The sequence below is a fragment of the Vulpes lagopus genome, chromosome 12 (genome assembly GCF_018345385.1).
Source record: "Vulpes lagopus strain Blue_001 chromosome 12, ASM1834538v1, whole genome shotgun sequence".
Classification (NCBI taxonomy): domain Eukaryota; kingdom Metazoa; phylum Chordata; class Mammalia; order Carnivora; family Canidae; genus Vulpes; species Vulpes lagopus.
In genome coordinates, this window is record NC_054835.1 from 81,291,210 (window position 1) to 81,303,273 (window position 12,064).

A 12,064-nucleotide genomic window follows, 5' to 3' on the forward strand; every position below is an offset into this window, starting at 1 on the left:
GTCTGTAGAGCTGTATGAGATTAATGATTAACTTTACAAAGACTGCTATTGGTTTAAGTGGTAAATGGTTAAGGGAGGCTTTTTGTTGTTACTTGTGGTGGTAGAAAGAAACAAAGAGCCCTTGGATATCTAAGCCTGGCCTCTGGAATTAACTGCTTTTCAATAATTATGTATAGTAAATGAAGCCCTTTACTTTTACTTTTGCTTCTCATTTCAACTGTAAAATCCACACAAAACACAGATGCTGTTTCATGACTCAAGTGCTCTTATTAGAAACCCTCACTTAAAGGTGATTTATCTGTACCTCTAGAACTGCATGGGCAAGTTAGACCAGCAAGAACATGTTCCCTGTATAGGAGCAAAGGGAGAAGGCTGTGAGGCCAAGAAAGTTGTAATATATTCTGTTCTTTAAATGATGCCTGTAATATCCAGAGGCAGATCTATATATTACTTTTTTTAGCCACCTAGTAATAGTGGTGATTGTGGTAAAAACTCTGTTTCAAAATAGGAAAAAATAGTTTGAAACTCTTGTCATTTTGCATATGATCAAAATATTACCTATGACATGGTTCCTTTTTGTCTCTAGGTCTTGAAATTATGCTGCTAACAAAAGTCAAAGTTATTTAAATCTATGGGTTTATCAATCTGTACAAAAATGGAATTTGAAGTTGAAGCCTGTCATTCAACAAAATATAAAGATGTGATTAAGTATAAAGATATATTATCATCCTCTGTGAACATCTCAAAGAGTGCCTTTGACACTAGTGGAAAAAGCTTTGTTAAGATTTTATCTTGTAGTCTGCTTAGGGAAGAAACTAAGAAACTAATTAACTATTAACTAATGTAAAGTTAATAAAGTTTGTAAAGCCTGAATGTCACATTGCTATGGAATTTCAGGAAGGCAAAATACCTGGAGACAATTGGATACTTTTTACAGATTAATCTGAAAAAAGGGGGAAATATTTCTAGTGTGCCTCCCCTTCAGGCTTTGCACCTAGAAAATGATCCTCAGGATTTTATCATGCGTCCAGTTATGTTCCTTGAAGGATATTGGAGATTTATGTTCTAGAATAATTGCAATTCCAGGATTCAGGATTTAGGGTCACTAGATGCTGCTGAGGAAAATGTGTCATTAATGAAAAGATAATTAAGTGATGAGAGGCCCTTCAAGTTAGTTTGATAGAAGAATATAGCCCACTTAATTTGACCTCATGCGAAAGACCCAGGGAAATAATCAACTTAACACTATTCTCCTCTCTCCTTCAGATCTCCTGCCAAATAGAAACTGGAGAGCCTCGCATCCTGTTGATGTAATCCATACACATTAGCCTTGCAGGGCAGAAAGCAGGATGGAATCTGGAAGGCTAAAATAAAGGTATCCAGCATAGTAAACTTGCCCCACTTTTCAGAGGGTCTACTTTCCCAAGCTCTAATTGCTATTAATTGTTATTTGTCTAAAAAAGCATTTCAATTAGATCGCTGAAACAATATTTTAAATATTCTTTTCTTGTAGGGATACATTTCATAAATAAATATTATTTAGGAATAAATTTTACAAATTTGCAGAACATTGTGAATGTGGAACATGTGTGACTATACACAAAACATGCACAGAGGGATCCCTTGGTGGCTCAGCTGTTTAGTGCCTGCCTCTGGCCCGGCGTGATCCTGGAGTCCTGGGATTGAGTCCTGCATCAGGCTCCTTGCATGGAGCCTGCTTTTCCATCTGCCTGTGTCTCTGCCTATCTCTCTCTCTCTCTCTCTCTCTGACTCTCATGAATAATAAATAAAATATTTTTAAAAATGCACAGACATAAATCATTATTGTAATAAGTGGAAAGATATTCTTTAAAGATAAATTATACATTGCATGAGACTATAAGTGTTTGAGGGATGGTGGTAACACAACAGTGGATTTCATCAACCCTACCCTCTTTAAACAATTCATCACACAGTACTCACATAAATCTTTGGACAAGACTGAACCTTAGGGCAAGATATCTCAAGCTTAAATCTCTGGTTTCTTATAATCATGTTAGTATGTATGTAGTATGTACTCTGAATAATCTTTAAGGTATGGAGCAAGGTATGCTATGGTAAGGTATGGTATGGGGAATTTCAGAGGCCTTTGTGTGAGCCTTATGTGATGATTTCAGCATTTTCACCAGAAGAAAATAAATAACTGACTGAGTTTTAGGTATTGGCAAGGGTTAAGAGCAAAACTGGGGAATGCTTGAACTCTTGATAGTAAAATTCTTCCTGTAGGATATCAAATCAATGTCATCAATTTTGCTTAAAAGGCTATAAAAAAATGTGAGAGAAAACCATGAGAGTTGATATATTAATGTGTGCAAATATTTACTGTCTTCCACTTTGCCTATGGAAGGAGAATACTTTCCTGCCCAGTGAATGACTTTGGATTTAGGTCATGATTTTTTTGACCAATTAAATGTGAATAGAAGTCAGAACATGCCAAAGACACTTTGAGAAACATTGCATTTTACTATGGATCTCTCATTTTTTGTCTACCTTGAGAAAGAACATGTTCATAAAAGGGTTGCTCCTTCAGCCTGAGACCTAAAATGAAAAACACATGTATCAGAGTTTAAGCCTGTCTAAAGTCTGGAACCATGGCAGAGTAAAGCACCATGAACAAGGAATAACCCTTTGTTGTAGTTAATAAGAAATTTGAGATTGTTTCATTTCTCTAGTAAAGCAGACTAATACAGTCTCTTTTCATAGAACTTCCCTAAGCAGTTGCTAGGTTGGAAACTAGTTTAATGTTTTTCCTATGAGCAGTTGCTCTAAAATGTCTACAATAAATATGACCCTTCGCTATATCATAAAGAGGGGGACTATCCAACAAGATCTAATGATTGTAAATATTTATGCCCCCATCTTGGGAGCACCCAAATATATAAAGCAATTAAATAACAAAAAGAAACTCATTGATAATAATAGTAGGGGACTTTAACACTACACTCCCTCAACAGACAGATTATCTAAGCAGAAAATCAACAAGGAAACAATAGCTTGAATAACACACTGGACTAGATGTACTTACCAGATATATTCAGAACATTTCATCTTAAAGCAGCAGAATACACATTCTTTTCAAGTGCACATGGGACATTCTCTAGAATAGATTGCATATTGGGTCACAAATCAGGCCTCAATAAGCACAAGATTAAGGTCATACCGTGCATCCTTTCTGACCACAATGCTATGAAACTTGAAGTCAACCACAAGAAAAATATTGGAAAGATCACAAGTACATGGAGGTTAAGGAACATCCTACTAAAGAATGAATGGCTCAACCAGGAAATTAAGAAATAAAAAAAAATACATGGAAGCAAATGAAAATGAAAACATGCTAATCCAAAATCTTTGAGATGCAGTCAAAGGGTTCATAGGAGGGAAGTACATACTTTCCTCAAGAAGAAAGAAAAATCTCAAATACACAACCTTCCCTTACACCTAAAGGAGCTAGAAAAGGAACATAAACAAAACCAAAGCCAACAGAAGAGAAATAATGAAGATTAGAGCAGAAATAAATGATCTAGAAAAAAAAAAAGTAGAACAGATCAAAGAAACTAGGAGATGGTTCTTCACAAAAAATAAAAATAAGTAAATAAAATTGATAAACTCCTAGCCAGACTTGTCAAAAAGATAAGAAAAAGGACCCAAATAAATAAAATCACAAATGAGAGAAGAAAAATAACAACCAAAAACACAAAACGACAAACAATTATACAAGAATATATGAAAAACTATATGCCGACAAATTTGACAATCTGGAAGAAATGGATAAATTCCTAGAAACATATAAACTACCAAAACTGAAATAGGAAGAAATAGAAAACTTGAAAAGACCCACAACCAGCTAAGAAATTAAATTGGTAATCAAAAATCTCCCAACAAACAAAAGTCCAGAGCCAGATGGCTTCACAGGTAAATTCTACCAAATGTTTAAAGAAGTAAATACCCACTCTTCTCAAACAACTCCAAAAAATAGAAATGGAAGGAAAACTTCCAAACTTATTCTATGAGGCCAACATTACCCAGATTCCAAAATCAGAGAATTCACTAAAAAAATAACGATAGGCCAATATCCCTGATGAGCATGGCTGCAAAAATTCTAGCCAGTTGAATCCAAAAGTTCATTAAAAGAATTATTCACCACAGTCAAGTAGGATTTATTCCTGGGCTACAAGTGTGGTTCAATATTTGCAAATCAGTGTGATACATCACATTAATAAAAGAAAGAACAAGAGCCATATGATCTTCTCAATAGATGCAGAAAAAGCATTTGACAAAGTACAACAGCATTCTTAATAAAAAAACCCTCAACAAAGTAGCGATAGAGGGAACATACCTCAACATTATCAAGGTTACATATGAAAGACCCACAGTTGATATCATCCTCAATGAAGAATAACTGAGAGTTTTTCCTTTACTGTCAGGAACAAGACAGGGATGTCTACACTCACCACTGGTGTTTATTTTTTTAATTTGTTTTAAAAAAATATTTATTTATTCATGAGAGACACAATGAGAGGCAGAGACATAGGCAGAGGGAGAAGTAGGCTCCTCACAGAGAGGCCGATGTAAGACTTGATCCCCAGACAGGGATCATGTCCTGAGCAAAGGCAGATGCTCAACTACTGAGCTATCCAGGTGTTCCTCACCACTGATGTTTAACACAGTACTGGAAGTCCTAGCCACAGTAATTAGCAATCAGATAACAAAAAGAAATCAAATGCATTGAATCAGCAAGGAAGAAGTCAAACTTTTCACTATTTGCAGATGACATGATACTCTATATAGAAAACCCAAAGACTCCACTAAAAAAATTACGAGAACTCATACATGAGTTCAGTAAAGCTGCAGGATACAAAATCAATGTACAGAAATCTGTTTCATTTCTATATACCAATAATGAAGTGAGGAAAGAGAAATCAAGGAGTCAATCCCATTTACAATTATACCAAAAACCATAAGATACCTAGGAATAAGTCTAAAGAGGCAAAAGATCTGTAGTCTGAAAACTATAACGCACTAATGAAAGAAATCAAAGATGACACAAAAAAGTGGAAAAACATTCCATGCTCATGGATCAAAACAACAAGTATTGTTAAAATGTCTATGCTACCCAAGGCAGTCTACACATATAATGCAACCCTTATCAAAATACCATCAACATTTTTTCACAGAGCTAGAACAAAAAATCCTAACATTTGTATGGAACCACAAAAGACTCCGGATAACAAAATTAATCTTGTGAAAGAAAAGCAAAGATAGGAGGCATCACAGTTTAAGACTTCAAGTTATATTACAAAGCTGTGGTCATCAAGACAGTATAGTAGTGGCACAAAAACAGACTTATAGATCAATGGAACAGAGTAGAAAACCTAGAAATGAACCACAGTTATAAGGCCAACTAATCTTCAACAAAGCAGGAAATAATATCCAATGGAAAAAAGACAGTCTCTTAAATTAATGGTGTTGGAAAAATTGGACAGCAATGTGTCAAAGAATGAAACTGGACAACAAAAATAAATTCAAGATGTATGAAAGACCTAAAAGTGAGACAGGAGATCATCAAAATCATAGAGAACACAGGCAATAACTTCTTTGATATTGGTCATAGAAACTTCTTACTAAATATGTCTCCTGAGGCAAGGGAAATAAAAGCAAAAATGAACTATTACGATAAAATTTTATGCACAGCACAGGAAACAATCAACAAAACTAAAAAGCAACCTACAGAATGGGAGATGATATTTGCAAATGACATATCTGATAAAGGGTTAGTATCCAAAATATACAAGGAACTTAAAAAACCAAACATCCAAAAAAAGCAAATAATCTAGTTAAAAGATGGGCAGAAGACAGGAATAGACATCTTTTCAAAGAAGGCATACAGATGGCTAACAGATAAATAAAAATATGCTCAACATTACTCGTCATCCCCACCTAGAAGCAGCTCCTCGCACTCCTTCTGGAACTTCTGCCAGGTTCAGCCTCCTTGCCTCCACACCAGCCTCAGCAGCAGCCTCCACCATGCCATCAGGGTGACTCAGAAGTCCTACAAGGTGTCCACCTCCGCTCCCCAGGTCTTCAGCAGCCGCTCCTACATGACAGGGCCCGACTCCCGCATCAGCTCCTCCACCTTCTCCCGGGTGGGCAGCAGCAGCGGCAGCTTCCGGGGTGGCCTGGACAGCAGCATGAGTGTGGTCGGGGGCTACGACGGGCCCGGAGCATGGGGGGCATCACGGCTGTCTCAGTGATAGAGCCTGCTGAGCCCCCTTAAGCTGGAGGGGGACCCCAACATCCAGGCGGTGCGCACCCAGGAGGGAGCAGATCAAGAGCCTCAACATCCAGTTTGCCTCCTTCATCGACAAGGTCAGACACCTGGAGCAGCAGAACAAAATCCTGGAGACCAAGTGGGGCCTCCTGCTGCAGCAGAAAACCACTCGGAACAACACAGACAACGTGTCTGAGAGCTCCATCAACAGCCTCTGGAGGCAGCTGGACACCCCGGGGCAGGGGAAGCTGAAGCTGGAAGTGGAGCTTGGCAACACGCAGGGGCTCGTGGAGGACTTCAAGAATAAATACAAGGATGAGATCAAATTGCGTGCAGACAGGGAGAATGAATTTGTCCTCATCAAGGAGGATGTGGATGGAGCTTACATGCACGAGATAGAACTGGAGTCCGGCCTGGAAGGGCTGACCCACGAGATCAACCTCTTACGGCAGCTGTAGGAAGAGGAGATCCAGGAGCTGCAGTCCCAGATCTCGGACCCGTCCGCGGTGCTGCCCATGGACAACGGCTGCTCCCTGGACCTGGACCGCATCATCGCCGAGGTCAAGGCCCACTGTGAGGACATCGCCAGCCGCAGCCGGGCGGAGGCCGAGACCATGCACCAGATCAAGTACGAGGAGCTGCAGACATTGGCCGGGGAGCGCGGGGATGACCTCGGCCGCACGCAGAGATTCCGAGGCGAACCGGAGCATCAGCTCGGGCTGAGATCGAAACCCTCAAAAACCAGGGGGCTGCCCAGGAGGCTGCCGTCGCGGATGCCGAGCAGCGCGGGGAGCTGGCATCAAGGACGCCAGTGCCAAGCTGGCCGAGCTGGAGGCCGCCCTGCAGCGAGCCAAGCGGGACATGGCCCAGCAGCTGCGAGTAGCAGGAGCTCATGAATGTCAAGCTGGCCCCGGACATCGAGATCGCCACCCCCCGCAAGCTGCTGGAGGGCGAGGAGAGCCGGCTGGAGTCTGGGATGCAGAACATGAGAATCCATACGTTGACCACCAGCAGCTACTCAGGTGGCCTGAACTTGGCCCATGGGGGACTCACAAGCCCTGGCCTCAACTATGGCCGGAGCTCCTTCCAGTCCAGCTTTGGCTCTGGCGGTTCCTTCAGCTGCAACAGCTTTAGCAAGGCTGTGGTTGTGAAAAAGATCAAGACTCAGATGGGAAGCTGGTGTATGAGTCATCTGACGCCCTGCCCAAGTGAACAGCCACCGTGGGCCCTCCCAGCCTCCTTGCTCTTGTGGCCCCCATAAAGTCTTTGGGGGAAGGCGCTATGCAGGGGAGCCTTGCCTACCAGAGACCCACCTAAGGCTCAGTCCCAGTCCTCAGCCTACCCTTAGGGGGAGTCTACTGCTCTGGGTACCCCTTCTGTCCATGCCCCCAACTGAAAGCCAATTCAAGTGTCTTTTCCCAAATAAAGCTGCTGCCAGGCCCCCCCCCCAAAAAAAAACCATTACTTATCATCTGGGAAATATAAACCAAAACTACAATAAGATATCACCTCACACCAGTCAGAATGGCCAAAATTAACAACATAGGCAATGACAGGGGGTTGTGAGGAAGCAGAGAAAGGAGAATCTTCTCAGACTGTTGGTAGGAATGCAAATTGGTGTAGCCACTCTGGAAAGAAAGATGGAGATTCCTCAGAAAGTTAAAAACAGAGCTACCCTATGATCCAGCAATTGCACTACTAGGTATTTATCCAAAGGATAAAAAAATATTGATTCGAAGGGATACATGCATCCCAAAGCTTATAGCAGCAATACCAACAGTAGCCAAATTATCAGAAGACTCAAATGGATAAAAAGAAGTTATATATACATATATATACACACACACACATATATATTACTTTTATTATATTATTAATTATATAATATATAATCATGTATATTATATATAATTAATATGTTAATATAATGTATATATGTGTGTATATAATATATATGTATTAATATATATATATATTAGTCACTGAAAAGAATGAGAATGAAATCTTTCCATTTGCAATGATGTGGATGGAGCTAATGAGTATTATCGTAAGCAAAATAGACCAGTCAGAGAAAGACAAATACCATAGGATTTCATTCATATGTAGAATTTAAGAAACAAAACAAATGAACATGGGGTGAGGTGTAAGAGGGACTAATCAGAAACAGACTCAACTATAGAGAACAAAGTGAGGGTTATTGGAGGGAAAGTGGGTGGGGAGATGGGTTAAATGGGTAATACATATAGAGAAGGGCACTTGTTATGAGCACTGGGCGTATATTGATATAAGTGATGAATCCCTAAATTCTATACCTGTAACTAACATTACATTGTATGTCAATGAACTGGAATTTAAATAAAAACTCGAATACAAAAGAAAAAGAAATAAATATGGCCTTTTATAGACAATTTTGGCTTTGATATTTAGAGATTTGAACAAAAGTACTACATAATTCAGTTAAAATTATGTCCAATGGTTTCAAAAATTGACATAAATGAAAAAAATAACATTTTCACTGGTAAATGAGTAAGGAATTTATTTTTTTAAATTCTCGCTAATAATAGATATGCATATGTACCTGAGTAGACATTCATTCATCAAATACTCATTAGTACTGTAGTGAATAAGTCTCCTTCCCATACTCTTTGCTTTGATCAGTGAATAAAACAAACTCTCTGCCTTTATGGAGTTTAACTTGATTTGGGTTAGAGAGAGACAAAGTAAATGTTGTCCTTGATTACTTGGTCAAGCTAGAGTCTGACAGCTTTTTATATCTTAATTTTAACATTTCTCTTTCTTTGTAATTAGTATTCTCTGGAGAGATACACTTAGTATTTGCAATATCCTATTCCACATTGGATTAGTTACATATTGTAGTGTAACAAATTACCCCAAAATACAGTGGCTTAAAACAAGAAATATTTATTATCTTACACAGTTTCAGAAAGTTAGAAACCTGGAAATGATTAGCAGGATGGTTCTCTCTTAGGGCTCTCACAAGTTTATAGTCAAATTGTTGGTTGGTGCTCCAATAATTTTAAGGCTTCATTTGTGTTGGAGAATTCAATTCTAAGATTCTTGACTTGATTGTTGGCAAGAAGCCTCAGTTCCATTCTAGTCAATGACAGATGACTTCATTTCTTTGCCATTAGGGTCTATCTACAGAGATATGTATACTTATAACATGGCAACTTTATTTGTAATCTGTTTTTATTTTCAGATGTTAAAAAGATAATTTATTTAGTTGAAGTAAGATTGACATATTACATTATATTGATTTTAGGTATACAACATAATAATTTGATATTTGTATTATTGCAAAAATCACTACTATAAGTGTACTTAACATCTGTCACCATACATAGGAATAATTTTTTTCTCATGATGAGAATTTTTAAAATGTACTCTCTTAGCAACTTTCAAATATACAATACAGTATTATTAACTATAGTCATCATGCTGTACATTACATCCCATAACTATTTATAACTAGAGGTTTGGGGATCCCTGGGTGGCGCAGCGGTTTGGCGCCTGCCTTTGGCCCAGGGCGCGATCCTGGAGACCCGGGATCGAATCCCACGTCGGGCTCCCGGTGCATGGAGCCTGCTTCTCCCTCTGCCTGTGTCTCTGCCTCTCTCTCTCTCTCTGTGACTATCATAAATAAATAAAAATTAAAAAAAAATTATAACTAGAGGTTTGTACCTTTTGACCATCTTCACTCATTTTGTTCATCCCCAGCTCTGCCTCTGGTTACCACAAATCTGTTCTCTGATCTATGACCTTACGGGGTTTTTTTGTGTGTTTAGGTTTTTTTTTTTTTTTTTTTTTTTTTTTTTTTAGGTTTCCAAAATAAATGAGATCATAGGGTGTTTATCTTTCTTTGTCTGAATTGTTTCACTTAAGCATAATGCCCTCAAACTTCATCCATGTTGCCCCAAATGGCAAAACTTTATGTTTTATGGATAAATAATACTACATATATGTATATGTATAATGTATGTATATATAAATACTACACACACTATATATGTGTGTGTGTGCATATATGTATATATATATATCCACTCATTTTCTTTATCCATTCATACATACACTGTTTCCACAGCTTGCTTATTGGATGGATATGAATATGATATATGAATTGCATGATGGCATTACATCAGTGTTGATTTCCTGATTTGGGTAGCTATGGTTACGTAGAAGGATGCCCCTTTTGGGGGGAATTACATGCTGGCATATTTGAGGGTGATTATATAAAGCTTGATCTCAGTTCAGGAAAAGAATAGTGATAGTGAATGGCTGTGAACATATCTGTGTGTGTGTGTGTGTGTGTGTGTGTGAACAAATGAGTGAGGGTGGGTGTGTATACACACAGAGAGAGTAGGAGAGAGAATGCATGTGGTGAGATGCGAATAATTGAAAAACATGCATGAAGCAGGTGTAGGATATTCATATCACTCTTTTAATTTCTCTAAGTTTGAAATTATGCTACAATGAATTATTATAAAAAAGAAGTAGGGCTAAATTGGAAATAAACCACTTAAAAATGTTTGAAATATCTCAATCCCTAGAAGTCAAATGATTTTAGGCATTTCCTTAGGCATATGGCAGAAATAAATGAATATTTTTCACTAGAGGAAGAAAATATTATCACAGGTTTTGAAATATTATCACAGGTTTTGAATTTAGGCCTATAAAATGTGATAAAAATGAGAGATAGCATTGTTGTACCGAAGCTTTAAGAGCTCATGCTTCTGCCATCTAATTACCCTTTGCCATGACACCAGCAATATGTATAGCCTTCTCCTTGAACTTCTCCTTGAACTTGAACTCCTGTGTTCTGGAATAACCATAATTAATTAGGGAAAGATGAAATAAAACCACCACAGCGAAATGTAATTTTATTCCCTGAAGATAGCAAATATTAATAATATGACAACAATAAATGTTAGCATCCACGAGAAAATAAATCAGGATTAAGAACAATGAAAATTGGGCAGCCCGGGTGGCTCAGCGGTTTAGCGCTGCCTTCGGTGGGTGTGATCCTGGACACCCCGGATCGAGTCCCGGTCCGGCTCCCTGCATAGAACCTGTTTCTCCCTCTGCCTGTGTCTCTGCCTCTGTCTCTCTCTCTCTCTGTGTCTCATGAATAAATAAATAAAATCTTTAAATAAATAAAAAAAAACAATGAAAATCTACAGAACTGACAACCCAGTCAATTGACTTGTATGTGGAAAAACAAGACATTTTTTAAGAACATATATACATAAATATTCAAAATGTTATTGCATAAAAGGAAGTTTTCTACTAATCAAATATCCATCAATATGAAAATGAGTAAATATATTACTACAAACATAGTGCAAATAAATATTCTATAGCTTCAAATGTCAAGATAAGTAGAATCTTAATAACATGACCTTGAGCCATGATAAAAGCAAGTCACAAAAGAACACACTGAATATGATAGTCTTTATATGCAATTAAAATTTGCCAATCAGCAAAAGGCTATGGGTTAACATGCAAGTGTGTTAAGCTATAAAGGAAATCCAAGGAAAATTAAATACAAAATTCAAAACAGTGATTATGTGGGGTGCCTGGCTGGCTCAGTAGATAGGGCATCCAACTCTTGATCTTAGGGTTTAAGTTTAAGGCCCTACACTGAGTGTAGAGGTACTTAAAAAAATTAAATCTTAAAAACAAAAACAAAAACATAGTGGTTATATTACATATGCACAGGAGATATATAGCAATGGG

The 12,064-nt window shown here is 38.1% G+C and overlaps 1 pseudogene; it reads left to right on the top strand.

The window, feature by feature from the left end:
* The first annotated feature begins 5,566 nt into the window (after positions 1–5,566).
* On the top strand, positions 5,567–7,519 carry LOC121474086 (annotated as a pseudogene).
* Positions 7,520–12,064: the final 4,545 nt, after the last annotated feature.